General features: G+C 31.7%; 1 protein-coding gene and 1 long non-coding RNA gene across 4 annotated transcripts in view; one reads left to right on the forward strand and one right to left on the reverse strand.

The window, feature by feature from the left end:
• The window catches only part of bi (T-box transcription factor bifid), a 244,184-nt gene that overhangs the window by 124,499 nt on the left and 106,967 nt on the right, over nt 1–12,718 (reverse strand). The window lies entirely within an intron of this gene.
• LOC118680325 (uncharacterized) lies at nt 9,110–9,479 on the forward strand. Its single transcript, XR_004975859.2, has 2 exons — nt 9,110–9,230; nt 9,312–9,479. It is a non-coding gene; the product is annotated as an uncharacterized lncRNA (long non-coding RNA).

Raw genomic sequence — 12,718 nt, forward strand, 5'->3', positions numbered from 1 at the left:
CATGAATTTTTTGGAAAATATTTTTTAAAAAATTTTTCTTTCAATAGTATATTTCATACAAAATTTAAAAATTAAAATTTTTTTAGCGAATAATTTTCGTAATTTTTAGTGAGTTAAATTCATTTGATATTTTTTATTTTGAAAATAGTTTTCTTACCGGTGAAAATTAAAAAAATGCTCCTTATAGAAAAAATGTTATTTAAAACTTTAAAAGAAAGCAAAAATCTTTTTTATTTATTTAAATAATTTATTATCATCAGTGGAGAGGTTTTTAGTAAGTTAAAAGTTTTTTTAAGTAAACATTTTAAATAAAAAATTTATTTTCAATTTTCTTTCAAATTCGAGAACAAACATTATAAAAGTGTAATATAACTTTTTCAATGAATAAAATGTATTTATTCGAAATTCGATATTATTGAAAAATGCCAAAAATTATATGTTTTTGGAAACAAAATTTTTTTAAAAATATCCATGTTTTTTGCTCAGGTTACATTTTTTTTAGTTTTTTCTTAAATATCCAAATCTTTTTTTAGTCAAAATTACAACTTAATTTTTTGATTTTTCAAAAATCCAAATTTTTTCTTCGTCCAAATTTTATTCTTTGCACCATATTTTCAAAATTCCTCCTAAATCGAAATTACTCCATATTATTTAAATATAGATTTACTTCAACCAGTTGTATTGAATAACTTTGCCAACATAAATATTTCAAAACTGTGCCTTAAACACTACTGCGCCAAAAGTGAAAAGCAAAGACTGTTCACGGAAAAAAAAATTGAAAATTTAAAAAAAATTTTAAAAATCAAAAATTCTGCACCAAAAATCATAATTCAAGCTATTGAAAGCTAAAATTTATGTGGGCTGACATTATTTGTTTCTTATTATAAAATTTTCTTTTTTGCTGGACGCAAGTCGCCACAAATCATATGCAGCCACAAGCACAAAAAATCGAATAACAACAACAAATATATATTGCTGAGCAACGGCAGCAGGCAGCAGCATCATTCACAGCCCAACAACTCATTCATAATCATCAGCCACATCACCCTCAGCAGCAACACAACAACAACCAGAGTCGAGCATTACCACACACACACACACACACATACAGTCAGAAGAGCGCGCATAAATCTGTGTCCCAGCGAACGTCAACTGGGCGGGCCATTTGCGACGCGCCGTAGCGCCAGTTAGCCGGCCAACGGTGCAACCTAGTTGCCGAGTAACTAACTACTCCTCCAAGTGATGCTGCTGCTGTTGCCGATGTTGATGATGGCTCGTTTGTTGGCTGCCATCAGTCGTGCATTGTGGTTGTTGTTGCGCTTGTTGCTTTTGTTGCCGTTGTCATCATTTGTGCTGCACGCGCAGTTAGTTCGTTAAATTTGATTCATGAGTCTGGCGCTCGATCGCAACCGCGCGCTTCTCTGCTGCCTAGCTGCTGCTGCGTTTGCTGTAGGTCCGTCTGTCTGTCTGTCTGTCTGTTGGTGTATCGTGTTGGCCAGTTAACTAGCTGCAGTCTGTCTTAGTTTTTTTGACCCTTTTTTTGCTATGCTGTAGGCGCTTACTCGAAGTACTCGGTCTGCATCTTTATTTTCAGCGCTGCACAGGTTGGTTGGTGGTGATCTTCTGCTACACAGCGCGGAAAAAGTTGATTGTTTAACTTCATTTGGGTGCAAGATCACTTGCCATCGGAGGTATTTAGAGCGTAAAGTCGAATTTTGACAGCTAATGCGTTCACAAAAGTGTCGCTCGAACTTACTTTTGGAAACCGAGGATCAGATATTTTTTTCCTTCAAATACGAGCTGAGCATCACTTTGAGTTAAAATATTTTACTTTACAGGAAAATTTTTTGTTGATTCTGAAAATCAAAACTTGACACAATCACAATTTTTTCCACCCTTGAGTTCATCAAATCCTGAAATTGTGTTTAAATGAGGCTCTTAAAAGTGCAAATTACTTAAAATTAGAATTGTTTCATTTAAACAGACCGGCGCTTAAATTCGATATGGCAAGATCACCACACGATCACTCTGTTTTAAACCCATTTATGGCTAACTCTTTGCAGACAGTCTTTAAAATTTGTTATGCTATTATTTTAGTAATCCATATACATTCTAATCTAAAGTACAACGATCAATGCGCGATCACTTAGAGAATCAAGTGATCTTGTGTTCAGCTTTTCGAGCAATTTGGTGCGATATAGGAACTTTTTCTGAAGAACACATCATATAGTATTGATAGAACTAGAATAACGAAGTATAAAATATTTTTGTGAAATTTAACGTGTTAAGTACCTAGCGATCGTATCCAAAGATTTTTGGTTGTTAGGTTACTTTAAAAAAAAATTTTTTTTTTAATTTTAAGCAACAAAATTACCGATCAACTGACGGCTTTCACATATTTTATGTTGCAAATTTTAATGTGTAATATTATATTTTGTTACTATAAAAGCATACGATCAGTAAAAGTTCACTTAAAGGAATTGGTGATCTGGTATGCGAAGGTCAATTTTGTGAACTATTTCTTAAATCTGGATGGGCTGAGTTGTCATGTTGTCTCACAATAGTTATTAATAAAATTTACTTAAGCTGAGACAATCAAGAACACTAAATAATCAGTAGATACATAAAGTGTCAGATCGTCAGAAATGTGTTTTAGTTTAACTGCTACATATTTTGGTGGCACGATCGCTGATGCATGCAAATACATGTAAAAAAAAAAATATTTTAAAGCGTATACAAATTTTTTGTATTGGCTCCGAGTGACATAGGACATTCTGACATATTAAAAATGATTTTTGCAGGGATAAGCGTTGGCAAGATCACTGATCATTTTAAATTGAAAACAGTTATACGTGATTTAACACATGATTATGATCAAGTGATGCTCCTATAAACATTATGAGCTGGTGCAATATTGATTTCATGATAAAAGTTGTTTTTGTAGCAATATTCGATGGCACTATCACTGAACATTTTTTGTAAAAAATTATTTTAAAGTTTATAAAAATCTTTTGGAATGGTTTTGAGTGAATGCATGTACATTTTGGCTTTTTAAAAATGATTTTTTAAAGCAAAAGCAGTGGCACGATCACCGATCATTTCATATTATAAGCCGTTCTACTACATTTTAAACCAAGATTGCGCTCAAGTGATGTTCAAATGATCATTTTATGGTAAAAACAAGTATTTAAAACTGTATTTAAAACTGAAAAAAATTATATATTTGTTTCTAATTTTCATTTAAAAATAGCCTTTCTGACCTATCACGAACTTTTGCTGCCTACTTGTAATTTACTAATATATTGTGTTGCCACATTTTCATACGCAAACGGAATGCGCCAAAAAAAGTATGCCAACATGAGCGCAACACTTTTTATTGAAATACTTTTCATGACATGTCTTGTTGCTGTTGTTGTGCTTTGCAATTTTGACTCATACAAAATACGTGCAACACCAGATTAGCGCGCCGAACAAGCAGAAGCTGCAAGCGCCGACAGCGAAATGCGCTGCAACATGGCAAGTGAGCAGCTAGGCTGCTAGCGCTGCCGCCAAAACAACAACGACAATAGCAGCAACAACAGCCGCAACACAAAAATGCCAATAAGGAGGCGCCTCCGAGTTGATGTTTTTGTGCGCTTATATATTTATTTTTTGAGTTTTAGGTTTTTATATTGATTTGCCGCCTAGCGTCACACGCACAAACACGCATATCTACCTGCGTGTACGTCTTGTTGATGGCTTGTTAACAAGCTGCGAGTTTTGTTCTTTTTTGCGCCACATTGCTGTGTTGCCCTTGCGTGTTGCACATTTCAATTGTCCTGTGCGCGGGATCGGTTGCTACAAGTATTATATGTTGTTGTTGCTGCTTTTATTGTTGTGGCAGTCGGTTTGCAGACGTTAACAGTTTTATTGTCTTTTACTTTACTGTGCGTATGCGTGTGTCTGCAATTTTTTTCATAATTTTTTTTGTTTTGTTTTATATGTTCTTATTATTATGCCTGTGGCTGTGCGCGTGCGTCTGCAACATATTTATACACATTTACCAAATATGACATCATTCGTCGCACAATTTGTTGGCATTTGCAACACATACAGCGCAAGCGAGACAAGCGTTGCAAGAATGTTGCCGTTTGTGGCATTTCACTTTTTGCGCAAAACACTTTTTTTACGCGCCTTTTGGCATTTATATAAAAATAGGCAATGCATTAAACATGGTGAATTAATTTTTTTGTAAGGTTTTTTTTTTTGAGTCCTTTCGCGCACCTTTATAAATATTCATGCAAAATTTCAAAATTTCAGCGGCAAAATTTTCTAGCGACTTTCGTTGCATATTAATTTGTCATTAAGCAGCATATATTATTTTGATTATAAGCAAGCAACTTAAATTTCAGCCAAAAGTTGAAATTTGTCAAACCAAAAACAAAAATTTATATATATAAAAAAATTTGAAAAAAAAATTTTTAAATAATACAAAAATTTTGCAATATTTTAAAATTTAATTTTCGTCGACTTCATTGTGCTGCATGTCCAAAGTAAATTATTTAAAAAAAAGGCAACTGACATGCGCTCGCCGCACATCTTCACTTGCCGCACGTTTGCTCATTCATCTTAATTCTGCTTCATAAACAAAAACTAATCTGCGCCCACTTCAAATGCCAGTCACGTGCTGCAGCGCGTCCTGTCTGCGTATGTATTGCGAATAAATGCACACAAACGCACAGCCACAGCGTTCCAACAACCATTATTGCATACCAAATATGCGAGTATTCAACACAGCTTGGTAGGTGGTGTATGACAATGTCAGCCAAATTGCTGCGTAGTGACCCGGTAGGAAAGGAGTGGCATAAAAAATTACGAATTTTTCCTTTTGCACAAAATTTTTTTTAAGCATGCTTCAAAATATTTTAAATGTGCATGCGGCAACATGCTTGTAAAATTTTCCAAAACAAAATGTAAAAATTCAACGTAAATATTGAAAAGCAAACTTATTAGCTGCTCATTTTTCTGTCCAAATATAGTTTTTAGCGAACCTAACGCATTAATATGCACCAAAATTGCAAAAGTTAACACTGCAAAATCCTTTTTATGCTACAGTTTGACAGCTGTTAGCTGGGCTGTCAAATTGACAGTTCGAACGCCAACAATTTCCTACTGGGTTAACACATGCACTGTCCACCATCAAAATTAAATATTATAAAAACATAATTCTAACAGCTCTAGTAAGCACAAACATTATTTCGCGATTAATTCAAACTCCCTAACGACGTTTGCTGATTGTCAGTTCGACCGTTCGCCCGCCCATCAACGCTGTCTCTAAACATTCATCAAGCGTAAGCGTCAATCGCCATTACATATTATTTTTATATGCATTTCTATATTGCTACAATGCAAAATTATTTATTTGGCCCGTTTTTCTGTATATCAAAAATGACATTGAAATTCCAGGCGTTCAACTTGTAGTTGTAGGCTTTGCTGACTGGCTTGGTCGCAAGGACCACCTACGTTTTGACAATTATCTATGTAAATATGGTTGGTATGACAAGTGACAGTGTAGCGCGGGAAAATAGTTGCAACATGATGGGCGTTTAAAATATGCAAATCATAATTTTTAGGGAGCAGTAGTAAACGAGAAAGTCATAAAATTATAAAAAAGCTTGAATGTAGTAATAAATTTCAAGTTATTGCAACTACAAGTATATAGGCAATTGCAATGTAATTGCAGGCTTTAGTGTGTAAAATTTGCGCAACTAAATTTAATTACTGAAGATTACTGCAGAGAGCTGGTTTTGAAGCTTACACGTTCAGTGATTATTTTGCTCAATTTATATACCTTAAATTTAAATATTGCATATTGAAGCTTTTAAGATATTTTGAAACGTTTGTTTAAAGCTTTCTATAAACTACAAACCATTATAAACCTTCGCATTGCACTGAAAGATCACTGATCTTTAAAAGTAAAATAACAAGAACTAAATCTTTTCACAGAAATGACATTTTTGTGCTATGCTTATGTCTAAGGTCTTAATTTCCAACTCAGTAATGATCCTTAGCGTTTCATAAGCCGCTTTGTCTAACTGAAATTTTCAAGATCACATGATCACTGTTCACTTCGAAAGCTCTTACAAGTTTATATATTCTATATATCTCAACCAAACAATATTTAAGCACTTAAAATATATATAACAAACGCCTTCTTAAATTCTTTGCAGCTCTAAGCGATCTACAACAACTGTAAGATCACTAAACTCTAGGCGCTCATAACAGAAAAAATAATCGTGAACGCGTTCCTCGCTGTATTTTTTCGGTATTTAAAGCGCTCTACACAAGTTTTGTGGCGCTAAAAATTTCTATGCGAACTACTTGAGCCTGAGGATCTGTGATCGTGTTAAAGTTTTACGCCTTCAATTATATAAAATTTAATTGCAATAAGCTTCTACAACGCTTAAGTTGAAAACCAGCGTTCATATACAACTTTTGAATAGTCAAAACAGTAATCTACTTCAACGCAAAGATCAGTGATCTTTAAAATTTAAATATTCTTTAACAAATTGTTAGTTGCATCATTTAAGTATCTGCAAAAAAGTTTAAGAACAATCTTTTGTCCCAATTTTAAAAGTACAACCAGCGCTTAGTTGAATTTTGCATAGATTATGAGACAATCGCGATCACTTTGATCAGTCATGGAACTGTAATGTGAAGAAGAGACTCTTGGCTGTTATTTTGTTGATGCTCAGAGCACCTTTTTCTGCCTATGAGAAAATTGTCTTTCACAGTTTAGTGATCAGTAAGAAATCTGCAAATGCACATATCGATGAAGCCTGTGATCGCTTGAAACTGATCAAAATATTTAGTCGACGTAAGACAATTATTCGTCAGCCTTAACGAAAACGTTCTAATCAAATACACAAAACGCTACAACAATGCAATTCATGGTGGTCGCTTGATAGATCACTTTGTAAGCAGTACTCATGTTGATTAGCGTGCTGACAAGATCACTATAAACCTTTTCTATGCCATCAGTTAACAAACTCTGCTAATACAGCTGTGCTTGAGGATAACTGTGCAGCTCTTGACCAAATTTCGAATACACGCCAAGTTGAAGGCAATGCGCTCATAAATGAAGTGATCAATCACTTGGTACGACCAAAAGATCAGCAGACATTGAGTGGCTTAGTCAATTTTTATTATGTTTTTAACTGCTGAAATTTTCTTTACCAAACAATGGCACCAAATATATGTCGGTCAGCGGCGTTTTTATTTACCTACCGTTTTCGAAATTGCACCTGCCGTTTGCGCCACAACAAAAAGAGTGTACAAAGCGCGCAACAACAAAAGCAAACAGTTGCACTTGTTGAAAGCAAATGCTTACTTTGTTTTTCGACTATTTGAAATTCACTCAAGACTTTGTCAAAAACATCAAAAATTGTAAGGGACAGCAGCGTCGCTGTTTATAGTTGTCAAACTGCGTTAGCGCTGCGGGTTCGTACATTGAACGTAGGTACTGTGCGTTCAGCAGCCGTCGAACGGTTGACGCTTTCATTGCAGCAAAAAGCCACAAAATTCTGCATACAGTCCGAAAGATTAAATTAAAACTGCGCTGTATATAGATTGATGGGAATTATCTGCAACGCGGCGGTCAAACGATCACTAACTGATCGCACGCACATGATTGTTGTGAACGGAAATTGGCGTCGCACCTTTATTGTATTTTATTTTTGACGTTCGATTGTTCACATACCCGTTGACTACTTGCTAAATTGCAACTGAAATGACGCACAGCAGAAAAAGGTTTAGCCAAGGCTCAGCAATATAAGTGATTCTCGAAACTGTAGGGTTGCATGCGCTGCGTATTTTCGTTATGCAGATTCGCCAGCGTTTAAATTGTTGCTACGCTTGACAATAATTTGCGTTTGTGTCAGTGCCAAAAGGGCGTAATGCAAATTTTGCTGTATTACAATGAAGTTCACTATATAGAATGTTTTTTTTTAATATATTGTAGTTTTCTGCACAAAAAAAATTTTAAGTTTGGCAATTGCACAACGCTTATCGCAACAGCTGCAATTTTATTGGATTTTTATCAGCGATAATTTAGCGGCAATTTCAGCGGCAAACGTAGGCAGATATGCAAAAATTTATTTGACAAATAATGTATGTGAGGAAGCAGGAAATTGGCAACGCATTTAAATATTGTGGCGATAAGATGTTTGAGATATGAAAAAATGGCAACAAGAAAGGCAATAATACAGGAAAAAAACGAGAAATTTTTGAATAAGTATAAACGTTTTGGTATTGGTAACAATTTATATGTAAATTGACTACTAATATCAGCAGCACTACTTGAGAATAAAGTAGGTTCACACTAGGTCCTGCAAGACTTTGTTTTCTTTATTATTCCTACATAAGCTGCACCTATTTGAATTAGTTTTTGTAGCAAGTTTACTTACATGAGCATGAGTTTTATAAACATGAGCGTGTGAGCACAAGCTTAAATATGTCGCTAAAAGAAAGAAGCGGTCTAAAAGTGGATTCCTAAATATTGGCAACTGCTACAGTACCATAATTTTCAGATCCAATACCAAATATTTTGATAGTAAGCAAGAGAAAGAGCCACTAAATCTGGGCTCAAGCTGTTTCAGCGTTTTTGTTCAGCATTTCATATAAATGAAATAAAAAATTTTATGAGTGCAGACTCCACTGCATAATTTTTATACTCAAGCATATGGTAAAAGATAAACTTACCGAATGTGGAGTATAAAATGCGGTGCCAGATGAAAAACTCTGATTATTATAAAAAATTATTCATAAACCGTTTGAAAATTACATACGCGCATGTCAAACGAATGAAATAGTAACGTAAGTGCTACAAATGTGCAATGCTTGAATCGTAGAATATAAAATGTTTTGCGCACCAAGTAAGATTATTATAAAAAATTATTTATGAACCGTTTGAGAGTTACAAACACACATGTAAAACGTATGAAATAACAGTTTAAAAGCTGTAAACGTGAAATCTCATAATTCTCGGCAGGCTTTTGCAAAAATATACTACAAATGTGTAAGCAGATATGATTTTAAATTCAAAAAGTACTTGCAACAAACTAAAAAAAAAATTTAAATAAAAGAAATACAAAGAAAAAATTCTTCAAATTAACGAAAGAAAAGGAAAAAATCTAGGAACATAATTAGCACATAAATAATGTGGTATTTTTGTAGGCGGACAAATACGAGCGGTAAGTAAATGATTTAATAATATACACACATAACTACACATATATGGATAGCAGAAATATAAAGCCATTTTTCACTCGCAGGACTCGTGGGCGTGCCACCAAACCGAGTATTGCTTGGAACAATAATAAGTTAAAAAAAAGTAATAATATACACACTCGAAAAAGGATGCACCACAAAATGCTACCTCCAAAGGATATGTGGCAACAATAAAATACATAATTGCAGCGTCGCCACAGCTTCGCTACAAATATATATATTTTATAGTGACCGCACGCATGTCTACTTAGCGTTGCCGTGCATACGCTAGCTAAAACGGCCAAATGCAGCTGCAATATTTATGACTATAACAACAATAATACTCATAATGGCAATGAAGACGCCAAAGACATCAGCAAAATACAGCTAATTAACAAAGTAAACAAAATAAAAGACAATAAATTATGCTTAAATGCGCGCAATAACAGCGCAGCGTGGATATATATACTTAGATCACATATATATATACATATATGCGCATATAAATGTTGCGTTTAGCAAAGTGAAGTTGAAATGAAAGCGAAATGTGGCAATAAGGCAAGGCAAAGGTGAAAAATATATATGTATGTATGGTATGTGTGCTTGTGCCTACTTATCGTTAGTAGTGCTAAGGCAAGTTGGCGATAATGATAATGATCAGCATTACTTCGAAAATGCACATACATATGTACATATGTACGAATATCTATATGTGGCACGTACACATTTTGGGCGCTGCTGACAGACGCTTGCTATAGTTAGTGGTTGTAAGGTGAAAATTAATAATAATTATGGCGCAAGCAGCAGTTAAAAGTGAGAGTGAGGTTCATACACACTTATGTAGACATGTAATTGAGTATGTGTATTGCACGAAATATTTGCGGCGCCCGGTATAATAGCTTGTAATGACAGTGAGAACGCCTACAAATTGCAGTCGATGAAGTTGTCGATTGAATTTTTTTTTACACTGTCTTTTTAACATATTTTGTTATACAATATTAATTTTTAATTTTTTATTTATTCAATTTTTTGTTATTTTTTTGTTTAAGTTTTTTGTTTCTTAATAAACGTTTAAGTAAATATATATTTAATTTTTTTAATTATTCTGATTATGTTTTTGAAATTAGTATTTTTGTTTTAACTTTCATTTAAATTATTTTTAGTTATTTATATTATTTTTATTTTCAAATATTTATTTTTTATTATTTTTTAAATTTTTTTAAATTTTTTGTTATTTGTTTGCTTTTTTCAATTAATAATTTGGACTGTTTATATATTTTTATTTCTTTATTTATTTTGTTATTGTTATTTATTTATTAATTTTTTTTTATTATTATTTATTTAAAAATTTTTTATTTATTTTTTTACATTTTATTAACTTTTAAAATTTTTACATATATTTTTTTAAATAATTTTCACTTTTCATTTTTTAATTTTTTTTTATTATTTAACTTAATTATTGTAATTTTTATTTTATTAGTATTATTTCTAGCTAGTTATTTCTCATTATAATTTTTGATTATTTTTTTGGTATTAGGATTTTGTTTTATTTTTAATTACAACCATTTTCATTTTATTTATTGACACATTTTTTATAAATATTATTTTTATTTCACAATATTTTAAGTATTTTTAAAATTTTATTTTTATTATACAATACTTTAATAAAATTCGAGATAATACATAACTAAATAAAAATATATTTTTAAATTCCAGTTTTATTAATTTTTTTAAAATGTGTGATTAATTGTTTTTAAATTTATTTAAATTTTTTTAATTATATTATTTTTTAATTATATTATTTTTTTTTAAATTTTTTTATTTATATTCTTATTTTTATTTATATATTAATTTTTATATATTTTTTTTAATAAATATTTTAATTTTTTTATTTATTGTTTTTTAATGTCATATTTTAATTAATTTTTTTATTTTATTACTATAGTTTTTTTCATCTATTAATTTTTTTATATTATATAAATTATTTTTGGTTATTAATTTTTATTTAATTTGGTTTTTAGTATTACTTTTAATTATTTACTATTCATTTTCCGTATAATTTCTACTGTTAAAGTGTTCAGTAAGAAAATGTTTGTTTTTATATAATTTTTTTGTTATTTATTTATTACCATTTTTTATTTAATTTTAAATTTTAGTTTTTTTAACCTTAAAATTGTTTAACAAAATTCAAGACATACATATGTAAGCAAACAGATATTTTAAATTATTAAACTGATATAAATTTGACTTTTGTACGCATTCGCATGAATAATATATTTTTCGCAAAATTCTAATAAAAGATTTTATGTCACCAAAAATATACATTTTTTCACAAACTTAACACGTTTTGATTAACAAATTTTTAAAAATATATATTTCTTTGCGCTTGTTACGCTTATTTTTTGGGGGTCTAAAGCCGACTGATAAGGTCCGTACAGGGGTCAAGTGATATAAATCAAAAAGACAAGCACGCAAAGATGACACTGAGCGAAGACGTGTCTGCCGTTTCGTATAGATAAACACATACAATGGAAAGCAGCACATAAATACACACACACACACATGTGTTGAATATATAGGTACATGTGTAAGTGTGTAGGCAACGCAATTGCTTGGCTGTTACATGTAATTAGGGTGGGCTAGCGCTGTTCAACAGGCTGTTTGGCATCTTATCAGCGCTTGAGCGATCTTCACAAGATCAATGCGCCTGTTGGTCGGCTTTATTGCGCTGCACGTTGCACTTTTTGTGGCAAGCTGCTGCTGTGAAAACAACGGCTGTGTAAAATGATTTACGAGCTTGTCAACATGAGTGCAACATTTAAAATTTTTTTATTGTATTTTTTTTTTTTACATTTGGCTATATTTTTTTGAATTTTTTATATATTTTTTTTGTAATTTTGAAAGTTTTTTGGATTTTTTTGTACTTTTTTTTACTTTTCTTTACGTTTGATTTTTCTTTTCACCGAAATTTTGTCAATTTCGAAAAAACTGTCAACGCGCAGTTCAAAATACGTTATAAATCGTGCTGTTGCACGTTCTCATGGGAGACGCACGGTCTGCCTTGCTCGCTGCGCATTTTGAACTCTGAACTCTGTGATTCGTATGACAATTTTAATGAATTGAGTGGCATGTTGCATGTGATAAGCATATAATTGTTATGTTTAGCGATTGTGATTTTTACAACAAAAACTATATTTGGTTATAAAAAGATTTTTATGTGTTGCAATATGTATTGTTATTAGCTGTCAGCGATAATAAGTTAATAATTATTGCTTGCGATAACAAACATGCTTTTTTAATTACTAAAAAATATATTGTATATAAGTATAATATGAATTTTTACAAAACAAAAGTAAAAAATATAGAAATTCGAAAAAAAGTTCTAAAGAAATTTTCGTTAATATTTTTTTTAAATTGAAATTTTTTGTACTCTAAACTTGGCTTATAGCTGCCATGCAAACTGAGCGATAAA

Source organism: Bactrocera oleae, chromosome 5 (genome assembly GCF_042242935.1).
Source record: "Bactrocera oleae isolate idBacOlea1 chromosome 5, idBacOlea1, whole genome shotgun sequence".
Classification (NCBI taxonomy): domain Eukaryota; kingdom Metazoa; phylum Arthropoda; class Insecta; order Diptera; family Tephritidae; genus Bactrocera; species Bactrocera oleae.